We start from the raw sequence: 17,403 nt of genomic DNA, 5'->3' as shown, positions 1-17,403 counted from the left end.
ATCTATACCAATAAATAAAATTGAAGTGTCGTGTCTGTTTGAACGGGCTAATCTTCAGAATGGCTAAACAACCTATTTAGACGGCACTTTCACAGACAAGTAGAGAATTAACCAAGGAGTAACGTAACATAGGCTACTTTTGAAAAATGGAGAAGTGTTTTTTACCTATGTACACTGATATCCAATTTTAATCGTTAAGGGAACTTTGCGATATTGTTCCATAAAAAAATTGGATTCCAACTCTTCAATCCTGATGCTGCAGAGGATCTGACCAATCTACGCGGGCGAAGCTGCGGGCATCATCAAGTAGAAAATAAGGGCTAAAGCACACTGACAGACGAAACAGGCCAATACTGCCTGAAGTTTGAAACTGATCCATCGCAAGTGCGTCTGTATGCTTCTTACAGTTTTTCTGATAAATACTCAATAATATCTATGGCCTTCAGGAATCGGGTATAGAATCTATACCCGATGGTCCAAGGCCAATAACCTGCAGGCACTAGCGGCCTCTAACATACAAACGAAGGTGTCGGTTACTGCGTTAATGCGTTTTCTATTTAGGTGTGAAAAATTCATAACTTGCGTGTGTAAAGGGAAAACTTCTCAAGCGTTTTCTACTGGTGAGAGGTTTCGCCGACTGTGTGGAGTGGGCTTTACGCCATCAGCATAAGTAAGGGCACAAGGGTAAGTTTAGTCACAGATAACCAATCTGTGGGGTAGATCTGTAGTGTGTATCTACTCTAACACGTTAAGAAGCTTATTACTATTCCAGAATTAAGATAAGTGTAGTGTATATATATATATATACATATATTTTGTTTTGTGCATAATATTATAAGAGTCTTGAATAAAAAGTTTGTATTGAATCAGCTATGTATGTTTCACTTCATGGTAACTGTGGGAATGCGAGGAATAGAGTAACTTAAATTTTACTAGTGTCAGTTAGTAGTTACTTACTAGTGCCTTTAGGGGATGGTTTGAGTCATCATCATCATCAACTATAACAACTCATCGCCAGCACACTACTGAGCACGGGTCTCCTCTCAGATTGAGAAGGATTTGGCCATAGACCACCACGCTGGCCAAATGCGGATAAGAAATCCAGGTAAGTACCTACCTAACAATATTTCGTTCTTTCTACAATAACTGTGTGTCTTTCTTACTACGGCTTGAACTTAGGATAGGTAAGCTAGGTACCTACTTTTTATTTTTTGGTTATTTGGACGACGATATTCTCATAATTTAAGAGGTTTGTTCGTTATAGATAGTAACCGTTATCCAATAAATTTTACTATTCTGGACAAAAGCACACTATTCCACCGAAGACCCCAAGCTCATAACGTCAAAATGATGATATATTACAATTTGCTCAAAGGGGACCCTTTTTTGTTCTCACAGTAATGGTTTTACTCAAAATCGACGCCAGTGAGACAAAGGTATGGGGATGGCCTGGAGAGTAAGGGAGAGAAAAGATGAAAGTGCATTCGTTCCCGCCAACAGAAAAGTGATTCAGACATTGAGCCCGAGATGGTTTGCTCACTGTCAACAGTTGGTGTTGTGGCGTCTGCGAACGAGGATTTAAATTTTTAATAGTCTGAATTCAGAATGTTTATAATAACTGTGATTTGAATTAAGTGAAGATTGGTGCAATGTGCGAAAATTTTAAATATCCCGCAAATTCTCTGAATCATGATCAAAGATCAAAGTTGACCTTGTATTAAGGTCAATTAGAGATAAATTAAACGAACTCATATTCAAGAACAAAGACATAACTGACGCAGCTACATGGGTAAAAGTTTATTAGTGTCACCTTATGCTTGGATGATAAATAATTTCGTAAAGTTGTGACGTGAAAATGTACGGCACCATGGAAACTGAACAGAGAGAAACTGGAGGCTTTCACGGTAATTTAGTCCTGTGATTTTCCTAAAGATGGCGCTTGGTTTTCTCGGTATGTATTGTGTCTGTATTCCTATTTATAAATATCATCATCATGAATGAAGTTAGCATTAGATAACTCTTTTTGACAACTATTTAGAAACTGATAGTTGAAAAAGTAATTTTAATGCATGAAAGTTAAAGACAAGTTAATAATATTATAATATGCGCCATCTATTGCATGGCAAGAATATTAAAAGGACCATAGGCTAGACAGGTTTACTTGTGTGGTATGGAACATTTCATTGAAAACAAACTGAAGCCTGAAGCTGGAAGATAAGCAGGAACCTTGCTTCTGAAAATTGATTCATTACAGATTTCAGTTAAATGTTTTCAAGTAATGACTTCGCAGGCCGCTCACGATACTACATACATTCTGTTCAGCTTTTCATTGAAAAAGAATAAGTTACCTTAACAATCTGAAGAAAGGCCTTGAATTCACTGCCTGCATTCTAGAGTTCGGATTTCTGGATTCCCCAATCCCCGTCCATCGTAATTCCGTCATCGAAAACTGCTAGGTAGGTATCTACTTACACTTTTTGTGTGTGAAAATCTCAACAGACAATTACAAATTAAATTAATGAACGCGGTCCACGATGGGCAAATACTACTATTGATCAATTAACTCGTATATACTTACCTACCTATTATCTACCTATTTATCTTCGATAATTCAGTTTCATTCAGCGGAATTAATTCACTCTGGCAAAACGAAAACTCTGAAATTAATACATACTCGTACCTCTTAGAACTAAATTTTATTATCAGAAAATGGCACGGTTTAAAATTAAGCAGAGTACCTTCCGGCGTGCATCAGAATTTTTTCTGACACACTATTTCTGATATGTGGTCCGGCTTTATACCATAGGATAGATGTGTACTGGTCACTGAAATTGACATGCACAAGTAGGTACGCCGGAAAAGGTGTGCCATGTGCCATACAACACTACTAGGCTAATAACATTTATTTTTGTATCGATTCAAATTTCCCCACCGAGCGCGTACTGGGAACCATTGACACTTTATGTCGAATGGTCTTTGTATTTAGCACTATGTTGACTAATGTCTCATCAGTAACATTTAGTTCCGAGTACTTTCACATGATGCTTACCTACTGCTGCTATAAACGCCAAAATTGCGAAAATCGAGTTACCTCAAAAGAAACAGGTCGGCAATCGCAAGTCCAGCGTACTTCTACCTATTAGTAGAGGTCAGTGTTAAAGGTGCAGTTCCACAATATTTTTATCTCGTCATACTTCAATAATCTGATTTGTCTGGTCTAAGCACACAATGTTGGTTTTCTGATTTATTCGTCTTCACTTCAGGCGAAACAAATTTCCCAGTTCCAGTATTCGAAGTTAGCTTAAAAAACTGCACTATAAATTTGAACAATCGCTGACTGTTATAACGACAGTCCGCTGCAGCAAAATGGTGGCAATAATTCAAGCGGAGTATCGGGACTTCTACATTTAAGGGTTAAGTGCTCAGCTTGGCAATGGCAATTGCGATACGACCCGTTGATATTCTTTAACAGTATTTCGTAGTTTTATGTAGCATTTTACTCGTACATACACTTTATAAAATTGAACTTGCATGCATTTGGTCTTGCCAGAATATTTTATTGCTGTTTTTTGTATTTCGAATAGGTATTTTTTTTCCCGTGTGGCTTTACACAGATTAGCCAATGTCAGTTTGTAGTTATTTACATGTTAGGGAAACTATATAAGAATGGACTTCGACACATACGCGGCGGCCCTTTAGAGCGCTTCCCAATCAGTTCCACCACCAAAACACAAAAACCGGCCACTTCTTACAAAAAAAAAACACTCCAAAAAGGCACCGCACGCGCGCCAGCAAACGTCAACACAGATAATTCCTAGGTATTATAAAGAGCTTTTTGGTGACGTATTGCTTGCTTCAGTCACAATTTAGTGTCGTAAAATGTTGGGTTGACTCCTACTAGGTAACCGAAACTCTTTAGATATAGATAGGTACCTACTTCTGAAACATTTTGCATTTTTTGCCTAACTTGTTTTTGAGTTCATGAAATAGTTGTTATGGTATACAGATATTAATTCGTGAAACAAGTGGAAAATAAATAAATAAAACTTTTAAATTGTTTAACTTGGCAGTTTATTTAGTACAGGAATGTATGGCAATTGCAATACTATAGTAACAAAAGCAGCTTTATTAATAAGTTCCAAAGACTAACATATAAAATTCTTTGGCAAAAAAATTGTCCGAAAAATCTTAGTCTTTATAACGGTATCGGTACTCTATTCGGTATATAGTTTATCTTAGTTTTAATATACGTATCAATAACGTATCAATAGGATGCCGCACTATTGTCCAACTGCTAATAACGAGAATCCACTGAAGTAAAATAGAGGCAATAATTCAAGAAGTGTAGCTTGAGCACACAGTGTACTAACAGTTTAGGATTAAATTGCTGAAACTCCCAATGGCAACAGTGTTACGGCTCCTTATCTTTCTAGAAATGCATCTACAGTGTTCATCTGTAGATGCATTTCTACTTTTCATATAAGAATAACTAGCTGACCAACCCTGGCTTCGCTTGTGGAAAATTTCTCTAAATACTTTCTTAATAGCTGTATACTTTCATAAAGACTATAGGTACTATACGCAACAGAGATGGTTGACAATTATTAATAAAAATTTCGAGTCGAGTCTCTGTGGCGTCAGGGGCGTAACAAAATAACTTTATAACTCGTTCACACAGGCTGTGTAAGCGTTGCGTAAGCGTAGACGTAGCGCGTACCATTGCGTTGTAATGTATGGAACTGTATGAAACATGGCACACCGCTTGCATAATGCGTGGACGTATGCGTAACCCGGTGTGTCAGGGGTTTACACGCGTCACTACGCACGTGTCACATGTACGTGTTTGGTTTGAATCGGCCTTTAAGGTAAATCATCCCTTTCTACAATACTTAAAACTACTGCAGCCACTATAAATTGTTGTTACCACAATCTACTACAGTAAAATTAAGGCCATAATTTAAGGTTGTATATCTTGGAGTCTCGCAATGGAGGGTTACGAGCTTTACATTGCCAATGGCAATTATGACACGATTCGTTGACTTCCTCTCACAACACGAGACTGTGAGACGAGTAAAGGTCATAGCTCATTAGAGCCACCCGGCAGTCGGCACCCGACCTGCACCGCCTCGAGGTGCGGTTAGTATTCTTTATATTATGCTGACGCCCGCGACTTCATCCACGTGAAATTAGTTTTTTTTTTTATATCCCGTGGGAACTCATTGCATTTCCGGGATATAAAGTTGCCCATGTCAATTTCCAGGCACAAGCTACCTCCGTACCTTTCACATAAATCGGTTAAACGGATGTGCCTTTAGAATCCCGTGGGAATTTTTCATTTTCCGGGATAAAGAGCAAGCTAACTGTACCAAGTTTGCCAGTCTGTGTTGTACCAAGTTTCATCAAAATCGGTTAAACTGTTGGGCCATGAAAAGCTTGCAGACAGACAGACAGACACATTTTCGCATTTATAAAGTTAGTATGGACTTCTATGACTTACATACGCTCACTACATCAACTCCGTAACGTAAATCGCGTCGCATAGTAATAACATTTTATTAGCATTTTACTTACACTTTATAAGATTAAACAAAAGACTGAATAAAGTTACGCTATGGCTATGAGTAATGAAGCTAGGATTTGCATTTAAATGATCATGCGGATCTTTGCAGTCCGGGATAAGATATAGGGACTATTTCACTATAACTAATTTAATGTTTCTTTGTTCCTTGCTCTCATTTTGAAATTTTGAATAACTGAAGAACTAGGTTTAGTTATTGTAAAATCTTTTTAGTATTCCCACTGGACCTAAAATTTAGTTAGCCAATTATAAATAATAACAGGTTTAAAAGTTTCTCTTTCAGTACATATAAATATATACCAGCTTCAAAAGTCCCCAAACCCATTTGCAGGTAGGTAGAAAATGTAAACTTTTTAAACGACTTTAGCTAGGTACTTATAGAACATACTAATTCAGACTAATCCACACTATCCATCACACTATCACACTAATATTATAAAGGAGAAAGTTTGTATGTGTGTGAGTGTGTGTGTGTGTGTGTATGTTTGTTACTCCTTCAAACAAAAATTACTGGACGGATTGGGCTGAAATTTAGAATGGAGATAGATTATGCACATAGGCTACTTTTTATCCCGGAAAATCAAAGAGTTCCCACGGGAATTTTAAAAAACCTACATCCACGCGAATGAAGTCGCGGGTATCAGCTAATCCTAAATAAGTACTATAAATGCAATAGTTTGTCTGCGAGTAGCTGTTACCATTTCACGGTACATCTTAGATAAGCTACCTAAGATGTACCGTGGAGCCTGGACCATCCTGGAGATAGACATACCTAGGTTGTTTCATACCAGAAAATCAAAGAGTTTCCATGGCTATTAAAAAAACGTAATTCCACGTAAACAAAGTCTTCATATAGTTTTTGTACCTATAAATGAAAAAAAGCTAGTTATGTTACATTTCTAAGGATTTTAAGTAGGTAAGTAGGTACCTATAGGTACCTAATTACCTACTTATATATGTATAAAATTAAGAATATTTTACCAGGTTAGGGTCATACTTACATACACTAAAGCATAGGTAGGTACCTACGTGTTGAACACTTAAATAAATCTGTAGCGTAGCAGGATGTTGAGTAAGAAATTAATTTCCTTGCAAATTTGCAGTCGGTATTAAGTTGTTGGGCGGCAGTTTCGTGCCAGATTCTGCAGGGGAAGTTGTGAATGAGGGAAACTTTGTCTCGGTTGTGTAGCGACCTGAATGTATGGAGTCCAAGTTACAGGTGTCATGCGATGCCCCATATTTTTTTATTTTTAAAACACATCCATTTTGACTTTAGATCCATCATGCTGTTCTGGTACTGGGCAGATTGTAGGAGGGTATTAATCCGTCATATTATCATAGCAATGATAATGTTTTTTTCGTCAATAATTTCCTGCTCCAAATCTATTCTAACACTTTACTTAAACGCGAAAGTTTATCTGGCTGGCTGTCTGTCTATCTGCTAACTTTTTCGGCCCATCCTCACCGATTTTGACGAAATTAGGTGAGTACAGAGATTGCTTGAATCCCAGGGAAGGACATAGGCTACTTTACCCCGGGAAATCAAAGAATTTTTGTGGGATTTAATCAACCAAATCTACGAGTTGCAAGTTGCGGGCTTTATCTACTTAGTATAAAAATAGTAAAATCAAAGGGTCCCACGAGATTTTTAAAAACCTAAATCCACACGGATGAAGTCGCGGGAGTCACCTGTAAACAAAGAAATTCAAATAGATCTCGCTCTGAACTAATAGCCTATAACTTTTAGAGAAGTAACAGTACCTAAGCACAGTAAATAAATTCCACTGCCGCTGCATTAAACGGTTTTACATTCTTAGTGGATTTTAATGCTGGTTTCACCATTATTGAGATCATCAGCTTACGAGGAGGTTTTATGGTTTAAGTAGGTACGTAGGTATAGCACAATACGGATAAAGTCAAGGGCATCTGCTAGTGTACAATAAACCTTTCTTTTCCGTTCGTTGTTCACAAAAATACGCCCGTCACTTACTACTTGTTCCACAGCTCCGTATGATTATAAAAATTGTATGTAGCTCTCTACCAATATTTTTTTGTAGTTTTTAAGCTTTACATTAATTAGAATTAGATATAGAAGGTCGATTTTATACATATATACCTACCTAATACGTATTTTCATATTGATGTTCATAGCCTGTTTGATATTCTCCATACGTTATTGAACATGCATCCATTCTATACAAAGTGAGTAAGGTTTTATTAAAATCGTCCGGGCCCACGGACAGATGCTGCGAATGCCTGCGTTAACATTTCGTCTCTGAACTTTTGCCAAACTAGATAACAAGTGCCATATTGACTTTTATTACTATATCGTGATATTCGAGCTTCCGCTCTAAGTAGTGTATGATTACACTATAGACTTTTAGTTTTACAACTTATTGTCTTGTACTCGTAAGTTACACACATAATACTTTAGTTTTCCTTAGTTTACTGGTTTCAGGTTAGCATTTTTTACGCTTTTACGCTTGTTAGGGTTCTGTATTTTTGTAAACGTGCCTTTGTTGCACATGCATGTCGTATGAGAGCGGTGTAGATGCACTTACGAGTAAGTATATAAGCTCGTATACCTACCGCCACAATTCCGCTCGTATACCTATCATAATTTATAAGCCATGGAAAACCCACAATCCCTAGTTACGCGAACGGACGAACTGAATTTTTATCAGACATGGGCGCGTTTGGAACGTTCATAGCTTCAGTTTTAAGATATTTTTCATAGGGTAAAGCAACTTTTGGTCGAGCGTGTGTGTATATGTGATCTTAGGGAAATAAAAATATTGCAGCGACAGAATGTTGATTTGAAAAGCTATTTGCACTGTTTCATGGTAATTTTACGAGCGCCATAAAATTTACCGTCCAATTATAGACGGGATAATTTATTTTTTTACGTCACAGACAGTAATCTGGTGCGGCAAAAAATAAAACAGCGAGCAATTATTATTCTTCGTTTTATTGTTTGTTCGATTTAAAAAAAAAACAATCTTTGGGCGTGTTGTTTTGAACCTATTTTAATTTTTTTTTAATACATTGGTAGCACAGCACAACCTGAGTCAAGCTTTATATTTTTCATACTGAAATAAAAATTAAAAATTCGAAAAGTCGAAAAAATCGTCATACTTTTGTTGAATTTCATCCTTTTGGATCGCTATGTGAAAGTACCTATACACAACCCACAACCCCAACGCTCTTCCAATATCTACACTACTCGAAAAATACATGGAATGTATACGAATGTCGTTAGATGCACTCTTCGTTTACCTACTTCACATAACACATTCAATATCCGTAAATATCAGGTCAGCGTACGTACATACACTGTCACGGGGTAAAAGGTCAACACACACGATAACGAGTCAACACCACCTCGACGAGAATTGCAAATACAAAGTATTGTGAGTTTATCTGTATTAGGGCGGTTTCCACGGACCATCGCACGATACGATTTGCGCTCACAACATGATTTACATGATACGTTTAACAACCTACTGTATTTTGGAGTCGTAGTAGGCATAGCCAATAATCCTCATATAAGTAACCTAGTTTGACAGACTGAAGAGAATGCACAGTTTGAGTTTCAAAAAAGATATGACTCCGATCGTACCTACCTAGTGTGTCTGCAACGATACGATCAAATTATCCTGGAAAAATTAAACGTGTGGTAGTCCTGAAAATGATGTAGGCATACCATGTCACAAGTAAAGCTCCCGAGGGAGGGTTGTTACCAGTTTTTCATTATCATAAAAAACATGTTTTTGTTATACATAATTGTAGGCGTAGGTTCCCGTACGCGTTTATTATAAGTATGAGAAAAGTAAATAAAGTCTTTTTAGTGTCTAATTAGGTACTTAATTATGATGAAACTTCTATAAAATCGAACGATGGAAATTTTGCTTTAAAAAAACTAAAGCTGACTTCATAATATTAGTTAGTTATGTAAGTAAGTATTCTAGTATTCGTAAACTATATGGAGCTCTTTTCACCTGTTGTTTCTTACCGGTTGTACTCGTAGAAAAGGGAGAAAAGGTTAGATAGACCACGTGGATAGGACTAAAACTAATCAGGATTCAGGATCATGTTAAAATATGTACCCATAAGTTAATGATCTTACTTAGGGTTTTTTAGTCTAATAGAAATCGTTAAAGTAAATAGGGAGCTGGTTATAAAAAATATAGCGGTAATAAAATAGGATTTATTTTGTAACAAAAAGCCGCAAAAATGCTTCATTCTCACAACATCAGATATGCTAATTTGCATCATTCTTGTTCTCTTTTTGTGGGATAATTTCATTAAAACACAAAATGACAGGCAAATAAAAGCTCTCCTCTTTTTCAGCTTTGGTGTACATGTGACGCCCGAAGCGAAAATGGCACAGACCAAAATGGCGGATGAGAGATCAATATGACCTACCAAAAGGTGAGGCTATCCCTGTCGCACGTGCTAGATTCCTTATCTCTTCTCGCTCAGACGCGACGTCACGCGCGCCGTGGTTACAATACGTCGTATGACGAAGTAAATTTTCCGCCGCAAATTTTCACATAGACTTTTGGAATATAAATCTTGTAGGGAACTCCCGTAACAACATGTTTGCAAACCTATTAGCAACCTGTGACGAATGTGGTTCCTTCCTTTCGACACCTGCTCGTAGACACTCATTTTTTAGGAACTTTTAATGTAGATAGACGTATGATAATAAATTGATAATACATAATAATAATAATTAATGATAATAGTTATGTTTATTAGGTTAATTCATTAGGGTTTAATCCGTTCATTATTCTACCAATTATTGCTGTTAATAGGCGTCCATAAATATTAATAAGTACTATGTAGCTAAATGATAAAGTGCATGTAGACATGACATATTTTATGATGCCCGCGACTTCGTCCGCGTGGATTTCCGTTTTTTACATTGAATTTCCGGAATATAAAGTAGCTTATATCTGTCTCTGAGATGCAAGCTATCTTTATACCAATTGATAGATGATAGCCGCGACATTATTCACGTGATCCACGTGCATTTGGGGTTTTTAAAATCCTGTAGGAACTCTTCTCAAAATCTAAAAATAAATGGGCCGTGAAAAGGTATCAGACAGACAGACACACAGATAGTAAAAAAGAATTTACTTATTTTTATTTTCTTTCTTCTCCCTGAGCTGGTTTCCTCACTTGAAAGTTTCCGGAATATTATGTTATCTAATAATATTATACCTAAATGTGAATGTGTGGTAGGTACAACACTGACTGAGCTGATTTAGCTGGAATTAAGAATAGTGTTTGTACGCTTATAACATAACATACTTAAAACACACTGTACCTACTTAGGTACTTTTTATTCCCGTAAATCAAAAAGTTCCCGCAGGATTGTGAACCTATATCTACACTGACGAAGTCACGGCAACATCTAGTCTTCTAAATATATACAGGGAAAAGGGACTGACTGATCTATCAACGTAAACAGTTCAAACTACTGGATGGAACGGACCTTTTGGCATGCAGATAACTATTATAAATATCCTCTAAGAAAGGATTTTTGAAAATTCGACGCCTAAGGGGGTAAAAAAGTGTAGTCCAAACAGACGAAGTCCCGGGTATAAGCCAATACAATATAAGAGCAGAAATCTTGTTCTACAAAAGTTAAAGTTAGTAGTTAAGTACGTCCTCTTTTATTTTTCAGACGGCGGGAGCTGGGAACCGCGGTCAGGCTCATTAAAACTTTAAGGGACAACGTGGAAGCGCTTTTGCGAAAGAGGGACCTACAATAAACTGTTCATAAATCTAAATTGTTCTTAGCTTCATAAAATCCGGACGTTCGACCGAAGATAATTTCAACTGCGAGTATGAATTTGAATTGAAATGACGATGGTTTGCCATAAGAATGTATGAAGCTGAAGGTAAATTAGTTTATTCCTTCTTTTGATAAGTTAATCTTCTTCTAATCTATGTAGGTTTATTTGAATTCAAAAAAAAACAAGTAGGTAATTACAGTCACAATTTTTAATAACTGGTAGATACCTATCTATTCGAGGAGTGTATTTTTTACGGCAGAATCAAAGTTTCGAAGTAGTGGTCCCAAATTAATTTCTAATAAGTTAATTGAATCCTGTGGTAAGTAGGACGAGGGCTATTTACCCTAACTTTGTAATACATAATTTAGCTTGGCTTACTCTGCTTATCTATTAAATTGAGCCTACTGTAAAAATATAAGGGTGGGTTGCAGTGTAGCACTCCCACGGTGACCAGCCGGGTTGGGAGGCAAAAGTAGTAAAGGGCTTATTATTAATAAATAAAATTAATGTAAATAATACCTATTTCCAATACGCTCCTGTAAGTTTTGGTAAGTAATTAGTACGTAGGTACTAATTTAATACACAGGTAAGTATACCTAAGTGTTATAAAAATCATTTTCCGAATTTAGTCTTAGAACTTTACTCTTGAATTTCTCTAGATAAGTTGGAATGATTATTGCAAATAGAGATCTCTTGGCGCAGACTATGATGCTATTGAACTGGGGGTATTTGCATAATCTATAGGAATGGAGACAGCGCTGCGACTAATTTACGCTAAGAAAACCCAGAATTATCTTGAGAGCAAGGATAATTATACTTAGTTAGATATATTATGTATGTATGTATGTAATCTTATACTGTAAGTAAATGCGAAAGTAACTTAGCCTGTTCGTTTCCTAAGTAGGTGTCCTAAGTAAGCCGCTCTGCACTGAACTGATTTCGGCAAAATGTGGCAGGGAGGTGCTTGCAACCTGAAAACAACTTTTCTCACGGGATTTTCAAAACCAGCTAAAGTTTTGGATCGTGCTACCTACACCGGCAGTTATGTGTTTCATAGAAAATAAGTGAGTTAGGTACTTAGTTTCCTTTCCCACAATCCCTCGTAGTTTTTTTTAAAATATTTTATTTAAAATTAATAAAGTGTACAGTACCTACCTCTTTATTATAGATTAACTTAAAAAGTTTTACACTCATGACATAGGATGATGTCAAAAATGCAGGTTGCATTCTCTTGCTGTAGGTATGGTCAAAGGCCGCAAGTCGTTTATCACCTTAGTGATCATAATATTCACGTGGCACGGTTATGCACATGCGTTAGGTGTGTGTGGCGTGTTTATAGAAAACGTCATAAGTGTGACAGGTTTTTGGTGCAATATAGTTTCGCAGATTTGCTACTCGAATTCTGAGGCCAACCGTATCTAGCTAATTTTTGCGAAAGACATGGACTTTTATGAAATCTGACTCTTTCAGATCGGAGTACCTTGTGAAGTCTCAAACACGCGCTGTGGCCATCTTTTAATATCAGCGGGTTCATATATTATAGCTGACAGCCTCGCGAGGAAATGCTTCGCGCGGCATTTCGCTCCGTGGTGGTGCGCCAGAAGCTAATGGTCGCTGAACGCCAATGAAATCTACTGACCCACGGTTTACAGTGTCAACAGTGGGAGCAAGTGCAGCAATACCATATTATGGTGAGTAAAAGTATCATTTCTTTACCTTCTTATACTTTTTGACTATACTAACCAAATACTAACTTAGCAAAAAATGCTAGTGTTAAGCTAATCGCATAATATGTAAGGAACCTCACACATTGCCCGCGCTTCGCGAGCTGTACGGTATACCTACGAAAATTTCGAATGAGGTTATTAGCATGTATCAATTACATTGTATCGGAAGCCAGAGAAGTTACCATAAATTCTGACATATCTGCAGCAGGTGGACAAATATTTGCCAGGTTTTACGGATGTACATTGTACATATTGGTGATTGAGAAATGCGCTTCCTTCCGGGCGTGCGGGTCGTAAATATTCAAGGATTTTATTTTCTGAAGTAGGTATGTTACATTCAGAACTCTTATCCAGTCAAAACTACTCTTAACTGGCTTAAAGTTCGTTTGGATGAAAAATTTCGCCAAAAATGGTTTTTAAACTGAGCCTCCCGGTTCCACGGAGTCTTATCTGTCCTGTCCCTAGAGTGTTTTTAAATGAGATACGCCAGAAGACTCGCTTCTGGCTTCTCACTTTAGAAAACTCTCAAGGGGTAGGACAGACGACGTGGAGTCGGTAACTTCGTTCTGGGTACATTCGACCTAATCTTATATGCATATTTTATAAACTTAATGATGATTTATTCCAGCAAAGGGACGGGATTAACCGGAATTTCTCGAAACGGCATTTCACCAAGCTCTTTATTGAAAAGTTCTTTTGACAGTTTTTTACCCCACTACGGCAAAGCCAAAAGAAAAGCTTATGATTTTAGCAGTCTATGATGGACTAGACGAGGCCGGCGATTTCGTTAGCTAGTATGTATTTAGGTTAATACCTACCTAAATTACAAGGAACTACCTAGGTTAATACCTAAATTATACGGAACTTATATAATTACAAGTCCCGCGGAATCAGATCTTCCGGGAAGTTATAAAAAGGAGCCTAAATCCTTCTCCGAGATGTAAACTAAGTATCTCTGGACCAAAAATCAAAATCGGTTAAACAGATGGGTCATTTAAATGTAACAGACTAACATACAAAAAGATCAACACAGACACAAGCTTTTGCACTTTTAACATTAGTAGTATACTATGGATAAGTCTAAGTATTGAAAAGTGCTTAGACTTTAGCAGTCATACGGATTACCTCAATTACAAAGGCGTCTATGTATTTCTCTCCAACAACCATGCAATATATTGTAACTCTGCAGTATCGTAATGGTTTAGCGGTTAAGCTTAAACTACCTGGATCGTTATTTAGGAATCTAGTTTGTGTTTCAATGTGTATTTGGCGTTAATTGAGCAACTAATGCACTCTTTTGCAAAACTATTAAATTAATATACCTAAAGCATTAAAAAAAAAATTAATAACGTTTCTTAATTTTAGGTTTTCGTACCTCAAAAGGAAAAAGGAACCCTTATAGGATCACTTTGATGTCTGTCTGTCTGTCTGTCGTGTTTGGCAAGAAAACCTTAGCACTTCCAAGGCTACTTCCCGTTGACCTAGAATCAGACCAATCATCTGCTAAGCTTGAATGGCACACAATCACATCTATAACCAGCTATTCCTTAATAATTAACAATGCCTCTGGAATTTAGATTTGATTTTATACTTTTATTTAAGCAAGTAAGTATAGTTAGCAATAAACTGCAAAATTTACAAATCCAATATTCATTTGAGGTTTAAGTGGAGCAATGCCATTACCAGGCTTGCACTACTATTAACTTGTAGCTATACTTCAAAGACCTAAGTAGTTATAAAATCGATAGTCATTCTAAAAGCATACAGTTTTATATCTTCATTAGAGCTATGCATTAGTTCGCGGGTCGTTGGTAATCGAAGAGTTAGTGCGGTACGAAGGTGGCCGATTTATTGCATCCTCGATTACGATCCAGATTTTTAGAAGCCAGCAGAATGTAGAACTGCGATTTATTTAGATCTTATTAGATTCAATTTGCTCTTACTCGGCGAATCTTTTATTTGGCTGATTTTACAAACGTGAACTTTAAAAGTACCATTCGCTGACTCGCCGGTATTTAGAATAGGTAGCGTACTTCAGTCGGCATTGTGTTTTAGGCACAATGACTTTCTATACAAAAGTCATTGTTTAGGCATCATAATTATGGATAGTGTAATCCATAAACAGTAACATAACATAATATGGATATAGTCTGATTGTCTGTCTTTATCTTCTCCCTATCCATTCCCATATCCAACACTATCCAACACACCTAGTTTCTTCTTTCACCAAAGATTGCCTGGTGGAGATTGCTCTAAGCAATAAGGCCGCCTTTGCATGTTTTGTGTGCAATAAAGTTTTCTATCTATGAAAGATACAAAGACACATTATATCCCAGAGATGCACAAAGGCTATTTTTAATCCTGAAAAATTAAAGAGTTCCCAGAGAATATTCAAAAACCTAAATCCACGGCATAATTATAGCATTTAAGTTCTCGTAATCTATCGCGAATTCTAGAAAAATTCGCATAAAATGAAGTCAAAATAGAATTGCCAATGATATTTCACGATACATCGAATGATACGAGAGAGGCAAAATTCCCTATTTGATCCAACTGTCACAACCGACATAAAAGTAAGCCGTCCGCCGAAACGAATATGTTGAGATGATTGTGATACATCGGAATTTCAGATGTACGTTGCTTATTTGGATTCCGTATCCGAACAGTTCCAACCGGACACTACTAATAAGCCTCCACTGTCCATCCGTTCATCCGTCCGTTCGTACGTCCGTCCGTCCGTCTGTCTATCAGAGGGCTGTAATCTCGTGAACCTTAATAGGTACAGTATGGAGTTTTTTACAGAATGTGTAATTCCTATTGCCACTAAAACAACAAATAATAAAAATTTCTAAATGGGCGCCATAAAAATTAAAAATAAATAAAAAGTGTTAATTCTTGTACAGTACGGAGCTCTTCGCAAGTTTTTTTTATTTTTTAACGCAAAACTCGTTTTAAACGTTCTTTTGTATAGATAATAATATATTGAAGATGGATAATGCTAGCTAAAAGATATTTGAAATTTATTTATGACTTTGAAGTTCGTGAAAAATGGTAAGCTGGGAAATTTCATTGCGAGTGTAATGTGATTGAGAGATTGAGTTTGAAATTGTTATGGAAAGTAGTATTGGTGGTAAAGTTGAGATACGATTTTACATTTACTTTATACCTTTTGAGTTAATCTCTTTACTAACCTAACCTCATTGTGAGATTAATCTGACAAAATGGTCTTTTTAAATTTTCGTTTTAAATGAAATCGTTCAAGCTACCTCGGTATCTTTCATACAAATCGGTTGAGCGGACGGGTCTTTAGGAATCCCGTGGGAACTCTTTGATTTTCTGGGATGAAAAGTAGCCTATGTCCGTCCCGGGGACATAAGCTACCTCTGTACCAAACGTCAGTATCGGTTAAACTGTTGGGCCGTGAAAAGGTAGCAAACAGACAGACAGACAGACACACTTTCGCATTTATAATATTAGTATGGATAAGCACGTTCGACCGCAATCGGTGTATTTAATTAATATTAATTATTTTATCTAGACACTCATTAACAGATATAATATGGGCACTTATTTAATACAAGACAAATAATACCTTAAAAGTCCTTCCTTCTTAAAAGTTGGTTACAAAATGTAACAAATTAACTCTTATTTTGTTTTATTTTGTAGTTCCCAAAAATTTGTAGGTCGCAAAAAAGTGCACGCAAAAACGATGAAAGCGAGCTTGTGACTTGTGAGGGTCAGGCGAGATAAAAGGGTTTCCTCTGTAGGGCCAATATCGGTCGGAAGGAGGTGACAGGCCCTTTGCGGAAGATACTTAAATAACTATTGAGTTATGAAAGACGTAGACAAGTTGAACGCAAAATAAATAGCGATTGGATAAAATATTTTAACACCTAACATACTTACCTAAATAATTTGAGTATCATCTAAACATCTAGCTAAAAAAATATTTTTTTGTGGTTTGTATGTGTTTTTTCTTTACTCATTTTGTGGTGCACAATAAAAGTAGGTATATTCATTCATTCATTCATTCAATATTTATTATGTAATTTCAAGAAAAAACATCAAAGTGTAGCGAATATTTTTTTATTTCCTAGATTAGCCATAAGTTGATAATCACAAATTCTGTTAAAATAAATAAATAATTGATCAACTCATTCTCGTACTTTTAGAGATACCACAGACTTGCGAAAATGGACATGAAAACATGTTTTTTTTGGATAGCAACAAGTGTCTGTTTGAACAAAGAGACGAGCAGAGATAATATTAATATTTTGGAATTAATAATATTTTA

The sequence above is a fragment of the Maniola jurtina genome, chromosome 10, assembly GCF_905333055.1.
Source record: "Maniola jurtina chromosome 10, ilManJurt1.1, whole genome shotgun sequence".
Taxonomy (NCBI): domain Eukaryota; kingdom Metazoa; phylum Arthropoda; class Insecta; order Lepidoptera; family Nymphalidae; genus Maniola; species Maniola jurtina.
This window is presented reverse-complemented; position numbering follows the sequence as displayed.